At 37.9% G+C, this 16,044-nt stretch overlaps 1 pseudogene; it reads left to right on the top strand.

Moving 5' to 3' along the window:
• The first annotated feature begins 302 nt into the window (after positions 1-302).
• LOC107555669 (myosin heavy chain, fast skeletal muscle-like) lies at positions 303-15,641 on the top strand (annotated as a pseudogene).
• The last annotated feature ends 403 nt before the right edge of the window (positions 15,642-16,044 follow it).

Below are 16,044 nucleotides of genomic sequence, written 5' to 3'. Positions count from 1 at the left end.
ATATATATATATATGTATATATATATATACTGTATATATATATATATGTATATATATAAACACATTTTAATTTAATATATAATATAATTTAATGTGTACTTTTTTATATAAAATATAGAAAATTCATACATATTAAAACAATAATATAATAAGTTTCATTTTCAGTGTAATCAATATCGTACTACTGAGGAGAACTAGCAAAGATATATTAGTCCAACTTTTAAATTTATGTTTCTATTCTTTCTCTTATGGTTGCATAATATTTTCACAAGGTCAGTGTTGTTTTCCAGTTTTGGGACATCATGAGCAGCGATGCAGAAATGGCCCAATATGGGCCAGCTGCAATCTATCTCCGCAAACCCGAGAAGGAGCGAATTGAAGCTCAGAATCGGCCGTTTGATGCCAAGACAGCCTGTTTTGTTCCTGATGCCAAAGAGCTGTACATTAAAGGCATCATTCAAAATAGAGAAGGAGGCAAGGCTACAGTCCAGACTGAGGCTGGGGAGGTGAGACACCATGAAATTGGTTTAGATTGAAGAGTCTTTAAACATTCACTTAAAATACAAAGAAACTGTAGTGAAATCCTAGTGACTGCTCCAGAATACAGTGACATGACATTTTCCCTGCAGACTGTGACAGTGAAGGATGAGGAATGTCACCCAATGAATCCACCCAAGTATGATAAAATTGAGGACATGGCCATGATGAGCCACCTCAACGAGCCCTCGGTGCTGTTTAACCTCAAAGATCGTTACGCGGCATGGATGATTTATGTAAGGAACGCCTCAGTTCTGAAAAATGGTCAGATTGGAGCACTTAATGTCATTTTAATGAATCTCTGTGGTTTGTCTCTGCAGACCTACTCTGGGCTCTTCTGTGTTACTGTGAATCCTTACAAGTGCCTGCCGTGTATAACTCAGAGGTGGTGGTGGCTTACAGGGGCAAAAAGCACATGGAGGTGCCACCTCACATCTTCTCTGTGTCTGACAATGCATATCAGAATATGCTTACAGGTGGGTCTAATTCACTACATTAGGGACACATTTTTAATCAAGGAAAAGCTTTATAAGCTGCTTTTGATGATGACTTTTAGTTTTACATTGTCGTGAAAACTCCCATTAACAATAAATGAAGCTGTCTGCACAACAAATTTACATTGCATTGACGCTTTAAGCTGGGCTAATTTAAATGCCTCTCAATAGCAATTATGTTCATGTGCTCAACAAGTGGTTACGATGCTCAATTTGTAAGATTTAAATCTTTACTTTAAATATTGCATGAGGAAAATAGAGCCAGCCTGTCATATGTCTACAGAAGGTTCTTGATGTTAATAAATGTAAACACCATTCTGATTGGGTGATATTCTGGTCTGCTTGGTGCAAATATGGTGCAAATTTATGGTTATAAAATGGTGCAATGATGTCATATTTTTGTAGACCAACCCAGAAGATTGCATCACCCTGGTTCCCAAATAAGCTCTTTGACCAACAAAAGTATATGATGAATCTTCACAAATAAACACAACTTTTATTAATTTTGAGGCCTAAGTACAATAGGCTATAAACAAACTACACCATGGTCACATGACTTCAATGTAACCGTCATTGAGCTTCTGACAATTCCTTTAGTATTTATTTAAAAGAACATTTTACCTGAAAGTTGAGTTGAGAGTAGTTTATAGGGGGGGGGGGGGGGGGGTATTTTATGTTGTAGAATAAAACATGAAAACATCTTGAGCTTGTGTTCACCATAGACCTTATTAACCAAAAATCTATTCGAAAGACCCATTGACTTCAGGATATTGGAACTGGAAGTGCTAAAATGCAGCTTGTTTCCAGGTTTTGGCCTGGTCATTTTTTAATGTGAATGTATGAGGCTTCAGGTGTCAGCCAGTTACTTTAGCTGTCCAAAATCTGTTATCCTGCTTGATGATGCAAATGGGAATTTATAAAATTATTTTAATTTAATATAGTAATCATAAAGACACGGGTCTGTAGCACAAATAGTTGGTACTGTTTCCAGTTGGTAAAGGTTCAAAATTAAAATGTTGTCATCATTTACTCACCGTGTAATTTCAAACCTGTATTTCATGAGCACAAACAATATATCTTGAAGAATGTTGGTAACCAAAAAGTTGATGGTAGCCATTGACTTCTAGTATGGAGGTCAATGGAAGTCAGTGACTACCGTCATTCCCAAAAAGCAAACAACAAATGGTGTGAATGTACACTCGTGGTGTGCTGTAATACTACTGAAAAATCATGATCCTAACCTTTATGTACAAGGCATAAAAATATTATAAATGATAAACTGTTTATTGAATACACAAGGGTGCACAAATCAAACAGTTCGATTATAGAACCATGCCTAACATTTTTCTTTTTCTTTTAATTCTGACATTCGGCAAAGACAACACTTTACTTACTAATGCATTCTAAACAAGAAATGCAAGAGATTCCCATTATTTCTCCTGTTTCATTTGTAGACCGTGAGAATCAGTCTGTCCTGATTACGTAAGTCATGATCAATGGCCTTGACTGCGCTATAACTCTACACTCTCAAATGATAGATGATGAGCTGTGAAGCTCCAGCTGTGTAACCGTGTATCTGTGTCATTTCCAGCGGAGAATCTGGTGCAGGAAAGACTGTGAACACCAAACGTGTCATTCAGTACTTTGCCACAATCGCAGTGTCTGGAGACAAGAAGAAAGAGGCCGTGCAAGGAAAAATGCAGGTGAGGAAAAGATCATGGTGTACGAGCAGCAGGCTTGATTTTTTACTGAAACCTTTCCCCACAGGGGATGCTGGAAGATCAAATAATTTCTGCCAACCCTCTGCTTGAAGCTTTTGGGAATGCCAAAACTGTGAGGAACGACAACTCCTCACGCTTTGTGAGTTCAGCAGTTGTGTTGTCTTATTTTTAAGAAGTTCATTAGCATTTGTCTATCCTAAGTTGTAAATTCCAACAGGGTAAATTCATACGAATCCACTTTGGAACAACTGGAAAACTCGCCTCCGCTGATATTGAAACATGTAAGCCTTTTAGCACATCATCGAAATGATAACCACTTTCCACATGATAACTATGTTGTTGTCCTTCTAGATTTGCTGGAGAAGTCCAGGGTGACGTTTCAGCTGGTGGATGAGAGGAGTTACCATATCTTCTATCAGGTCACCACATGCCATAAACCAGAGCTGATAGGTGAGAATGTGACACATAATGTCACATGATGGCCAATCATCTTTAAGTTCTTTTTCACATTTAATCTGTTTTCTTCTTGCTCCTCAGATATGCTCCTTATCACAACCAATCCCTATGATTTCCCCATGATCAGTCAAGGCCAGATTTCAGTGGCCAGCATTAATGATAAGGAGGAGTTGGAGGCCACAGATGTAAGAAGTACTCAGAAACTACATATAAAATCCTTGTTTTACTACTAATTTCTAGGGCTGCATGATCAATCAGAATTAAACCTAAATCACATTATGGCTTAGTGCAATTATCAAATAAGTTAATACTGTATGTGCAAGTACTGTGTATATAATGAAGCACTGTGTTCAATTACACGTGAGCAATTCATAATCCAGTGTTTTCAGTATCTCATTTCACAGTAAATGCTGCTCCACACAAACTCATTTCTGCATCTGTTCTGAGTTTGCATAAAATGCATTTGGTCACCTATAAAATGTGCAAACCATCTTCTCATACTTGTAATGAGTAGCGCTTATAAACCAGCTGCTGTTATTTTAGTTTTAGTTATTTTAGCGCATCAAGTTATACTAAATGAAAATAAGAAATGTTTCCTTGGCAACTAGTTGAATTAAAATAAGTTTATGTTTTGTAATATTTATTTATTTTATTATTTTGTTTTATTTCAGTTAACTGTTTGTTAAGTTTTATTTTATTTCAAGTAACACATTTTTTTCATGTTTTAACTATAATAAAAAAATTACAGTGCAATATTACAATATTAATATTTATTGCATTGTTTAATATTTTATTATCAATAATAATAATAATAATTATAATAGTCACATTGATGTATAATCACAAAATGCAGCCCTGCACAGCAAACCTGGAGCTTAAAAAAATCACAACTGCAATTTTTATCATAAAAATCACAATTAGATTTTTTTTTAAAAATCCAAATCATGCAGCCTTAGTAATTTCTTTAAATTTGATTCTCTAAAATTCTCCAGTCAGCCATTGACATCCTGGGCTTCACCACTGACGAGAAAGGCAGCATCTATAAGATGACAGGTGCAGTGATGCATTATGGAAACATGAAGTTTAAACAGAAGCAGCGTGAAGAACAGGCTGAACCCGACGGCACTGAAGGTAATCTAACATATCTAAGCATTATTTATTTTTTATAAGGCCTATCTATGATCATTTTGCATTCTTAAGCTGCCAGACTAAAATATTCTAATGCTAATTTATAATTTAGCTGACTAGAACCATTAGTTCTAGTGGACCAAAAACCATTAGTTCTCTGTGGAACACAAAAGAAGATATTTAACAGAATGTTCATGCTGCTCTTCAATGAAAATAATAGTGGACAGATGCTGTCAAGCTGCAAAAATGACTAGAAAAATTCATAAAAGTAGTCCAGATATGTGCCATACTCTTCTAGTAGGCTATACAGCTTCTGAAGCCACATAATTCTAGCAACAGATATTTTCTTTCGTATTGTGATGCGCATCTGGGTGAAACAGCATTTGACATTTAACAAATGACATTTTGATTAAATTATGTGGCCAGAATTTGATTAATTGTACACAAAAAGATCAATTACATACAATGAGAAAACAGATTTTAAGGTAGATTTCCATTTCGTGCTGACTTTAAAGAAGAGGCTACAATTGAAGCCATTGTTCACTTATATACTGTACAAATATGGCATATGAAGATTCATAGCGGCAGGTTGATGTCAATGATGCAAGAAATACTGGTTTGTTGTTCCCAGTTCTGTACCTACAAAGCTACACCCACAAAATCCACCAAGCCTTTGATGTCTTTCATCAAAAAGGTGACACATTTCTCTGTGAAGTATGTAAGTATATTTCTGTGTTGCGGCTGTTGCAGTGGCTGATAAAGTCGCTTACCTGATGGGACTGAACTCTGCCGACTTGTTGAAAGTTCTTTGTTATCCCAGAGTGAAAGTTGGGAACGAGTACATCACTAAGGGGCAGACTGTTCAACAGGTATGTGCTTCATATTCTTGCGACTCTGCTTCAGATGTTTACACAATCTAGTCAACACTGTACTATATCTATTAACCCCACAAGTCATGAATTCTGTGTTGGCCTTAGCAAAGTCAGTCTACGAGAAAATGTTCTTGTGGATGGTTGTCCGAATCAACCAGATGCTGGACACCAAGCAGCCTCGTGCTTTCTTCATTGGAGTACTTGACATTGCTGGATTTGAAATCTTTGATGTGAGCCACATGTATTTGATAATTAATGTGTCAGGCTGTCACAGCTGTGCGAAGCTTTGATTATGAAAATGAAATAAGAATTCTTTAATGCGTCTTGACTCATGAAAGTTAATTTGTTAACAGCTCAAGTGGATGGCAAAATGATTCATAGTTTGATTGTTCTGAATTAGTTCAATAGCCTGGAGCAGCTGTGCATCAACTTCACCAATGAAAAACTGCAACAGTTCTTCAACCATCACATGTTTGTGCTCGAACAAGAAGAGTACAAGAAGGAGGGAATAGACTGGGAGTTCATAGACTTTGGAATGGATCTGGCCACCTGTATTGAGCTTATTGAGAAGGTAGGCCATCTCAGGAAATTAATAGTACTCACAAATGTGTGCAGTTTTTCAAATTATGTTTATTCTCCCCGTATCAGCACTCAGTCATGCCAGTAGCCTATAAAAGGTGTTTTATTCTACAAAATTGTGGTCCCCCTCATCACCAACCAAATACTACTTACTTTATCTGAGTGTGAAAATTACTTTTGGGGTCAGATTTGAAATTAAATCCATAATTTTGAGGTTTGCATTCTTCAACCCAAATGGTTACATAAACATCAACAAAATGCAGTTTAATTGTTTCAAATATGTGACCCTGGAGCACAAAACCAGTCTTAAGTCGCTGGGGTATATTTGTAGCAATAGCAAAAAATACATTGTATGGGTCAAAATTATAGATTTTTCTTTTATGCCAAAAATCATTAGGATATTAAGTAAAGATCATGTTCCATGAAGATATTTTGTAAATTTCCTAAATATAGCAAAACTTAATTTTTGATTTGTAATATGCATTGCTAAGGACTTCATTTGGATAACTTTAAAGGCAATTTTCTCAACATTTTGATTTTTTTGCACTCTCAGATTCCAGATATTCAAATAGTTGTATCTCGACCAAATATTGTCCTATCCTAACAAACCATACATCAATGGAAAACTTATTTATTCAGCTTTCAGATTATGTATAAATCTCAATTTTGAAAAATTGACACTTAAGACTGGTTTTGTGGTCCAGGGTCACATATAATATTTAGAATTAAAATTGTTTAGTTCATTTACTTTACAAGACTTACTATGTTAGTTCACCCAAAAATCTAAATTTGTTCAATCAAAACACTTGTTCTAAACATGCATGATTTGTTTTCCTGCTGAACACAAAAGAAGACATTTTGAAGAATGTTGGTAACCAAAAAGTTGACGATAGCCATTGACTTCCACAGTATTTTTTCCCATACTATGAAAGTCAATGGCTACCATCAAGGGATTTTTTTTTTTACATTTGCAAATCACTTTGTTTCTTTGTGAGACTGCATTCATACTGATAGAGGCCAGTATAAAGTTCACCACTGGGGGAAAAAAAGAAGTGTGCATAACTATAATAATAATAATTTGAATGTGTACTTGCAGTTCAAAACTTAAAAAAGAGTTTTAAAAGAGATTACTTGCAGATAATTTAAAAGAAATGAAAAGCCAGGTAAGTGTACTTGAAGAGAGCACACATTCATGACTGCATTTCTTAGCACACTTGTAAAAAGTTTTTAAATTTAATTTGTGATTTGAAAATCTGATTTTAATGGTCCAAATTATTTAAAAAGCACAGTGTTTTATCTTCTCAAGATTCCATCAGGTCGAAACATTGCACTTCTTGATAGTAGTGCACGCTTTCACTAGACTTTTCACTTCTTCATTAATTCATGAATAGCGTGTATCAAATCTGATTTCCCAGTGTACACTTATGACTTCATCGATTGTCTGCCAGCCAATGGGAATCTTTTCCATCCTTGAAGAGGAGTGTATGTTCCCAAAGGCAACTGACACCTCCTTCAAGAACAAGCTGCATGACCAGCATCTGGGCAAGAACAATGCTTTCCAAAAGCCCAAGCCAACCAAAGGCAAGGCTGAAGCTCACTTCTCCTTAGTGCACTATGCCGGCATCGTCGACTACAACATCTCCGGCTGGCTGGACAAAAATAAGGACCTGTTAAACGAGTCTGTTGTTCAGTTGTACCAGAAGTCATCAGTCAAGCTGCTGGCTCACCTGTATGCCTCCTTTGCCTCTGCTGAAGCAGGTAAATCATTCTGAAACATTAGAAGTAAAACTAAAATGATTTAACCATTAATCTATCACTTTTTGTTCCAAAGAGGCCAATAACGGAGGAACAGGAGGCAAAAAAGCAGCCAAGAAGAAAGGAGGCTCTTTCCAGACAGTCTCAGCTGTATTCAGAGTATGAACACCGAGAGGGTTTTATACTTCCTTTTTGCTTGTTAGTTATTTGAAATGACATGGATTGTTACACTTCTCACAGGAAAACCTGGGCAAGCTAATGACCAACTTGCGAAGCACACATCCTCACTTTGTACGCTGCCTGATCCCCAATGAGGTGAAAAAAACAGGTACATGAATAAGATTGAATTCAGCACAGTATTTGAATGTTAAAAAAATAATATTATATGACATGATTTGTTAGTCAGTACAAAATAATTGAATTCTATTTTAATCATTGACTCATGCAGGGATAATGGACAACCATCTGGTTATCCACCAGTTACGCTGTAATGGCGTACTGGAAGGCATCAGGATTTGTAGGAAAGGTTTTCCAAGTAAGATCCTTTATGACTTTAAGCAGAGGTAATTTAATGAGAATAATCAGCGCATTTGCTTTTATATTATTATTACCACATGGCTCTGTGGAATATATTCTGTTGACAAATATACATTTGCATAATGACTATTAACTTGTATAACTGACCATTGTCTCAACCAACTGAACTCCATAATCTCTTTCTTCTCTCATAATACTCATTTCAAATTCAGATCAATATTTAATGTCCATTTATTTGGTATTTAATGTTGTAATAAATTGGAAGTTTCAACACTCTACACTGTATTGCAATTTACAATAATAACCAACATATGTATCTAAAGATGTATGATCTAACATCTATAATCTCATGGTCACAGGTACAGAATCCTTAATGCCAGTGTGATCCCTGAAGGACAGTTCATCGATGGAAAGAAGGCTTCTGAGAAGCTCTTGGGATCAATTGATATTGATCACACACAGTATAAGTTTGGCCACACAAAGGTCACACAAATTTGTCTTCTTACTGGCCTCAATCTGTTATCAATTTGGAAAATGTTATTGATAACATTCACTATTACATATTGACACGTAATTCATCTAACAGGTGTTTTTCAAAGCTGGCCTATTGGGGACATTAGAGGAAATGCGAGATGAAAAATTGGCATCATTGGTATCTCACATTCAGTCCTTATGCCGAGGATATCTCATGAGGAAAGAGTTTGAGAAGATGTATGCTCAAAAGTACGTTTACAGGAATCTCAAACGTCTCAAATAAGTTGCCAATATACTATTATACATCTTTCAGATGTACATCAGTGTCAATGTTTTTCTGTAATGTGTCTCTTAATATTTTAACTTTAAAAAAAGATATGCATTTGTTGGAGCATGGCCTAATGATTACTAAAACATTGAGCTGTGGGTGTCACAAGTTCATAATCATTTCCTAACCTTTTTCTTGATATCGCTTTAGGAAAAAGTAACAAAAAGCAAATCTAATGCCACACTACTGACAATTTAAAGACTCTCTCATTTGACTGAACTCATAGGACAGTGAGAATCTCATAGATGCTGAAGAGAGGTGTGAAGGGCTGTTAAAAAGCAAAGTCCAGCTAGAGGCCAAGCTGAAAGAGCTGACTGAAAGACTGGATGATGAAGAAGAAATCAATTCAGAGCTGATGGCAAAGAAAAGGAAACTAGAGGATGAATGCTCTGAGCTGAAGAAAGACATTGATGATCTGGAGCTCACCTTGGTTAAAGTGGAGAAGGAAAAGCATGCAGCTGAGAATAAGGTTTGAAAATCCCAATGTATACATGCACAACTTAATCTCATTGTCAGATTTGATAGACAATCAATGGATTTTCGTAGGTTAAAAACCTTACAGAGGAAATATCTAGCCAAGATGCAAATCTTGCAAAGCTAACAAAAGAAAAGAAAGCCCTCCAAGAAGCACACCGACAAGTTATTGATGATCTCCAGTCTGAGGAGGACAAAGTCAATACTCTGACCAAAGCCAAAACCAAGCTTGAACAACAAGTGGATGACGTGAGTATGGCAAAAATGTTAAATATAAGAAGCTCATTTGAGAGTTGTATTCTAATACTCTTCAAATTAGCTTGAAGGTTCCCTTGAGCAAGAGAAGAAGACACAAATGGACCTTGAGAGGGCCAAGAGGAAGCTGGAAGGTGATGTGAAAATATCCCAAGAGTCCATCATGGACCTGGAGAATGGCAAGCAACAACTGGAAGAGAAATTCAAAAAGTAGTATTTCTGATAAGCATTGAAAAACATGTATCATTAACAAAGTGTATTAGCTATTTCTAAATTCCTTCTTCCAGAAAAGACTTTGAGATCAGCCAATTGTTAAGCAAAATAGAGGATGAGCAATCAGTGGGTTCCCAGCTTCATAAGAAGATAAAAGAACTCCATGTAAGCTGTTTTTCTGTTTGTTCTTCAAGAAGTGCCAGCTGAAGATATGAAAAGGCTCATTATTGTACTTTCTTTCCCATCTAAGGCTCGCACTGAGGAATTAGAAGAGGAGATCGAGGCTGAGCGTGCAGCTCGGGCCAAAGTGGATAAGCAGAGAGCTGATCTCTCCAGGGAACAGGAGGAGATCAGCGACAGGCTGGAAGAAGTCAGTGGTGCCACTGCAGCTCAAGTCGAGATGAACAAGAAACGAGAGATTGAATTTCAGAAGCTGCGGCGTGATCTCGAAGAGGCCAACCTACAACATGAGGCCAACGCAGCAACCCTACGCAAGAAACATGCCGACAGCATGGCAGAGCTCGGAGAGCAACTCGACAATCTCCAGCGAATCAAGGAGAAACTGGAGAAAGAGAAGAGCGAATGCAAGATGGAGATTGACTATCTAGCAGGCAACTTGATGGTTATAGCAAAAGCCAAGGTTTATCAATTCTACCGTTCTGCCAATCCTGATACCTAACAGGGAAATGGCATTGTCTAAAACAGTATATCTGTAAATGACAGGTTAACCTGGAGAAGATGTGCCATAATCTTGAAGACCAACTGTCTGAAGTGAATAGCAAGAACGAGGAGAACATGCGTCAAAGTAATGACCTCGGCTTCCAGAAAGCCCATCTTCAAAGGGAAAATGGTAGGCAGTGATTTCACTGATACCAATTAATTTTATGTGCCATTTGTTGCAGAGCGTCTGACTTTGTTTGTTCAACAGACGAGTATTCTAGACAAATTGAGGAGAAGGATAGTCTGATTTCACAGTTGGTACGGGCCAAACAGGGCTTTACTCAGCAAATCGATGAACTGAAGAGACAGCTTGAGGAGGAGTCAAAGGTAATGAAATGAGCAAGATAATATGGCATCAGAGCTAGAAAAGCAGCATGTGCTTTTGAACTCTAATAATCTATCCTTATAGGCTAAGAATGCTCTAGCCCACGGCTTACAATTAGCACATCATGACTGTGATCTCCTGAGGGAGCAGATTGAAGAAGAACAGGAAGCCAAAGCTGAGATACAACGAGGGATGTCTAAAGCCAGCAGTGAAGTAACTCAGTGGAGAACCAAATATGAGTCTGATGCTATTCACCGCACTGATGAACTTGAGGAGGCCAAGTAAGACAAGCATGAGTTCGCAAGTTAATATGGGGGACCCAAGTAGGGTGTGTTCCTGGGTATCTCAATTTCTTTTAGTCCTGGAACAACTTTCCTGTCAACCAGATTTTACATTCTTTTAAACATTCTTATAATTTTCCTCTGATTTCAGGGGTTGATCAGGGTAAGTAATGTGATTATTTTATATGAATGCTATTCCATGATTAACCAAGCCTAACAACTGAGGCACCATGAATGAATGATGCATTTATATAGAACTTTATTGTGTATTGCTATACACCCAAAGCGTTTTACGCTTTAAGCGCCAGTGGAGGGAATTTGGCCAGGACACCAGGGTTACACCACTACACTTTACGAGAAGTGCCATGGGATTTTTAATGACCACAGAGAGTCAGGACCTCAGTTTATTGTCTCATCCAAAAGATGGTGCTTTTTGACAGTATAGTGTCCCCGTCACTATACTGGGGCATTAGGACCCACACAGACCACAGGGTGAGCACCACCTGCTGGCCTCATTAACACCTCTTCCAACAGCAACCTAGTTTTCCCAGGAGGTCTCCCAACCAGGTACTGACCAGGCTCAACCCTGCTTAGCTTCAGTGGGCAACCAGTCTTGGGCTGCAGGGTGATATGGCTGTGGCATATACTTGGGTTATGGGTAATATGGGTATTATGGGTATACCATACTTGGGTTAATCACATCAGTTCATGTTGGCACTTGTCTGAAAAAGGACTCTCCCCAAACTTAATTATATTTATGAATACATTCATATTTGTAACAAATCCCATTCAAAAACACATTTACTTTTTTACATATTCATTTTAAAATATAATCGTATTATCCTTGTTGTTGCAATGTGACTGTTCGTAGTCTGTGTTGATACCTTTGCTGCAAAACGAAGTTCCCCTTGGAGGACAATAAAGTTAAATAAATAAAAAGTCATGCATTTTCAATGGTTTACAAGTCTGTTCAAAACCACATTAAACCAACTTGGGTACAAAGAGTATGTTCCTAACAATATGGCAGTATGGTTTAAACTAGATTTGAAAAACAAATCCCCATTTCTTTATTGTGGACAACCTTATACGTCATTGTCCCATTAATCTTTGCAGGAAAAAGCTTGCTCAGCGCCTCCAAGAAGCAGAGGAGCAAATAGAAGCAGCAAATGCAAAGTGTGCGTCACTGGAGAAAACCAAGCACAGACTACAGAGTGAGATAGAGGACCTTATGATAGATGGCAGTGAATTTAGACAAGAAGCAGAGGAATTTTGATAAGGTAAATAAAACAGGTTTCATGGAATCATTCATTTATATTTTTTACCTGAAAATATTTACCTGTTACTTGAAACAGAACAATACAATTGAATTTCACACCTTCTGAAATAGAGCCACCATAATAAGCAGATGAAATTCTTGGGAAAATGTCTCTCTATTCTGACTTCCTAGGTTCTGGTTGAATGGAAGCAAAAGTATGAAGAGTCACAGGCAGAGCTGGAAGGTGCTCAGAAAGAGTCTTGATCACTGAGCACTGAGCTCTTTAATTTAAGAAACTCTTAAGTGGAGACCTTGGACCATCTGGAAACTTTTAAACGAGAGAACAAGAATTTGCAGCGTAAGTTGCTGATTGGGTTGATGCAACAAAAAATATTCTAAAATATACCTAAAATATGATCTATTTATATTATAAAACTAGCAATGGTTCCTATTCTTTCAACGTGTATCTCACACACAGAGGAAATCTCAGATCTCACTGAGCAGATAGGTGAGACTGGAAAAGGCATCCATGAACTGGAGAAGGCCAGGAAGCAAATGGAGATGGAGAAATCTGAGATACAATGTGCACTTGAGGAGGCAGAGGTAAATATATGTCTAATAAGTTCGTAGACTGCATACAGGTGAGGTTAATGCTCCAAAAATGGATAATGATATATTTTAGGCATCCCTGGAACATGAGGAATCTAAGATCCTCCGTGTAAAACTAGAGCTCAACCAGCTTAAGGCTGACATGGAAAGAAAGCTGGCCGAAAAGGATGAAGAGATTGAACAGCTGAAGAGAAATACCCAGAGAGTCACAGACTCCATGCAAAGCACTCTGGATGCTGAGGTGTGAAGCAGGAATGATGCCCTGAGAGTCAAGAAGAAGATGGAAGGGGATCTCAATGAGATGGAGGATACAGTTGAGCCACGCTAATCGCCTCGCTGCAGAAGCCCAGAAACAGCTTCGAAACCTTCAAGGACAACTTAAGGTGACTTGATTTGAAATCATTTGATAGTGGCTGACGTTTGGGCCATGGCTTAGAAGTTAGTGGATGAAGTTTTGAGATGAAGTTAATGTAGATTATCCAGGTTCCACGAGTTTGCCAAAGTCTGTAACATGTCCCAATTCCATCCTATTGCATTCTTGTCATTTTCCACTCAGTTTGTCTAACTCATGGTGAGGGTACATCTGGTCAACCAGCATTGGTTTGTTTCTCACCAGCAGGTTTACCTGATGGACTACGTGGGAACCTGGCTGATCCAGGGTGTCTTGATTAGGCTAGTTAAGAAACACAACATATGCTGCTGAGCAGTGACTAATCTGATTTGGTCCATGTCTCAACAGGATGTTCAGCTTCACTTTGACGATTCTCTCAGAGAACAGGAGGACATGAAGGAACAGCTAGCAATGTCTGAACGCAGGAGTTTGCTGATGCAGGCTGAGATTGAAGAACTGAGAGTTTCTGTGGAACAAACTGAGAGGAGCAGGAAAATCGCTGAGCAGGAGCTGACAGATGCCAGTGAGCGAGTGGGACTCCTGCATGCCCAGGTTAGATACGCCAGTCTAGAATCTTGACTTTGAAACAAAAATGCACAAGTCTTTTATAAAGTACCATCTACCTCCACTTTTTCAGAACACTAGTCTTCTGCACACCAAGAAAAAGCTTGAAGCTGATATTTCCCAGCTCCAGAGTGAAGTGGAGGGCTCTGCTCAGGAGTCAAGGAATGCTGACGAAAGGGCTAAGAAAGCAATAACTGATGTAAGTAGATGACTACTTATTCTAACTGCTATACGTCTAATAGATGAAGAGGTGCTCTTTGTTTTTCAACTACAAATGTTCACCCACAGAATCAGACACTGCTTTATATAAAGCATTTCCCATTCTCAATTATGATAAAGCTTGGTTCGTAGGTCTGTTGGGTCAGTTTCTTAACACAACCAAACTGCTCCAGAGTATGTTTCAATCAGGCCAAGACCACCTCGGTCTTGGACCAATTGTTTTGGTGCAGATCCAAGCATAATGTGTTCATATATGTCTAAACAAACTGAACTAAGGGAGAAAGTGCACCGGGTTCCAAAACAAATGCTTCAAAAGAGTCAGGTGTAAAAATGTTCCATTCTGATTCCATTCGTTAATTTCTGTTCTTACTTCCCTTGAAGGCTGCAATGATGTCAGAAGAGCTCAAGAAAGAGCAGGACACCAGTGCACACCTGGAGTGAATGAGGAAGAGCCTGGAGGCCACAATCAAAGACCTGCAGAACCGTTTGGATGAAGCAGAAAACTTAGCCCTGAAGGGTGGGAAGAAACAACTCCAGAAAGTTGAATCCAGGGTTCGTAGGTGTCTGGTCAATCAAACACATGGATCATATGAATGTTTTCTGTACTACATTGTTACCTGTTGTCCAGGTCCGTGAACTGGAGAATGAGCTGGATGCTGAACAAAAGTGTGGAGCTGATGCTATCAAAGGCGCTCGTAAATATGAAAGAAAAATGAAGGAGCTTACCTACCAGGTATGCAGTAGACATCTGAACTGCTAGTTGTCGAGTAAATAAATAAGTCAAGTCAAGTCAAGTCACCTTTATTTATATAGCGCTTTTAAATAAGTGACAATATTGTTTTTATATGTAGTCTGAGGAGAACAAGAAGACAGTCAACAGACTTCAGGATCTGGTAAATAAACTTCAGATAAAAGTCAAGGCCTACAAGAGACAAGCAGAGGAGGCTGTAAGTCAAAATACATCCATCTGACTTTATAAATGCTCAACTCTGTAAAACTCAGTGAGTAGTTGCATATAATATGTGCTTTAATAGGAGGAACTAGCCAATGTCCATCTAGCGCAGTGGAGGAAGGCCCAGCATGAGCTTGAACAGGCCAAGGAGAGAGCAGACATGGCTGAGTCTCAGGTCAACAAGATGAGAGCAAGGAACCGGGATCTGGGAGCAAAGGTCAGTGTTTGGATCTCTTGAGCTGTTTGGTGAGCCCCACCAGTTGCTTTTCTTAATATGCACTGCAGTGTGGGATGGAAAGTTGTGGGAGATTAAAATTTAAATATTTTTCCTCTTTGTAAACAGGGGCAAGAAAACCGAATGGAGTAAAGGATTTATAGTCCATGTGTCTTCACTTAAAAGTAGTAATGAAAGCAGCATGTCTGGAACAGTTCTAGGTCACTAGTGACAAATTTTCTTAGTATATTCATTAGGCTAAACCATTTAATGCTAACATTGCTGGAGGTGAAATCAGAAAAAATGTGATATGTCATGTGACTATTGATATAAACATCATATAGGGTTGTATTTTAAATAAAAATGCAAATCAAAAAAGGATTAAAGGTTAGCAGAGCTGTGTGAAATGGCTGTAGATCCTATAGTTGTCACTTCTCACTCACTCTTGAAAGGCAAATTTTCAGCAATTTAGAAGTTTTTTTTTTCAAAATAATTTTCTCCATAAGCATGCCTAGAAATATTTAAAAATCTGAAAAATAAATAAGACTCTATAAAAACTTTAATTAAACTGCTTATTCCATTGATGCACTGCAAATCACAGTCAGGTAATTGGAATTGAACTGATCTGAAATATTCATAGTATAGATCTATTGACTATTTATGTGTAAGATATAATATGTTTATTGCAAAA

This window comes from Sinocyclocheilus grahami, unplaced genomic scaffold (assembly GCF_001515645.1).
Source record: "Sinocyclocheilus grahami isolate Dianchi unplaced genomic scaffold, SAMN03320097.WGS_v1.1 scaffold542.1, whole genome shotgun sequence".
NCBI lineage: Eukaryota > Metazoa > Chordata > Actinopteri > Cypriniformes > Cyprinidae > Sinocyclocheilus > Sinocyclocheilus grahami.
The sequence above is the reverse complement of the archived record's forward strand: the minus strand, read 5'-3'. Positions and strand labels throughout refer to the sequence as shown.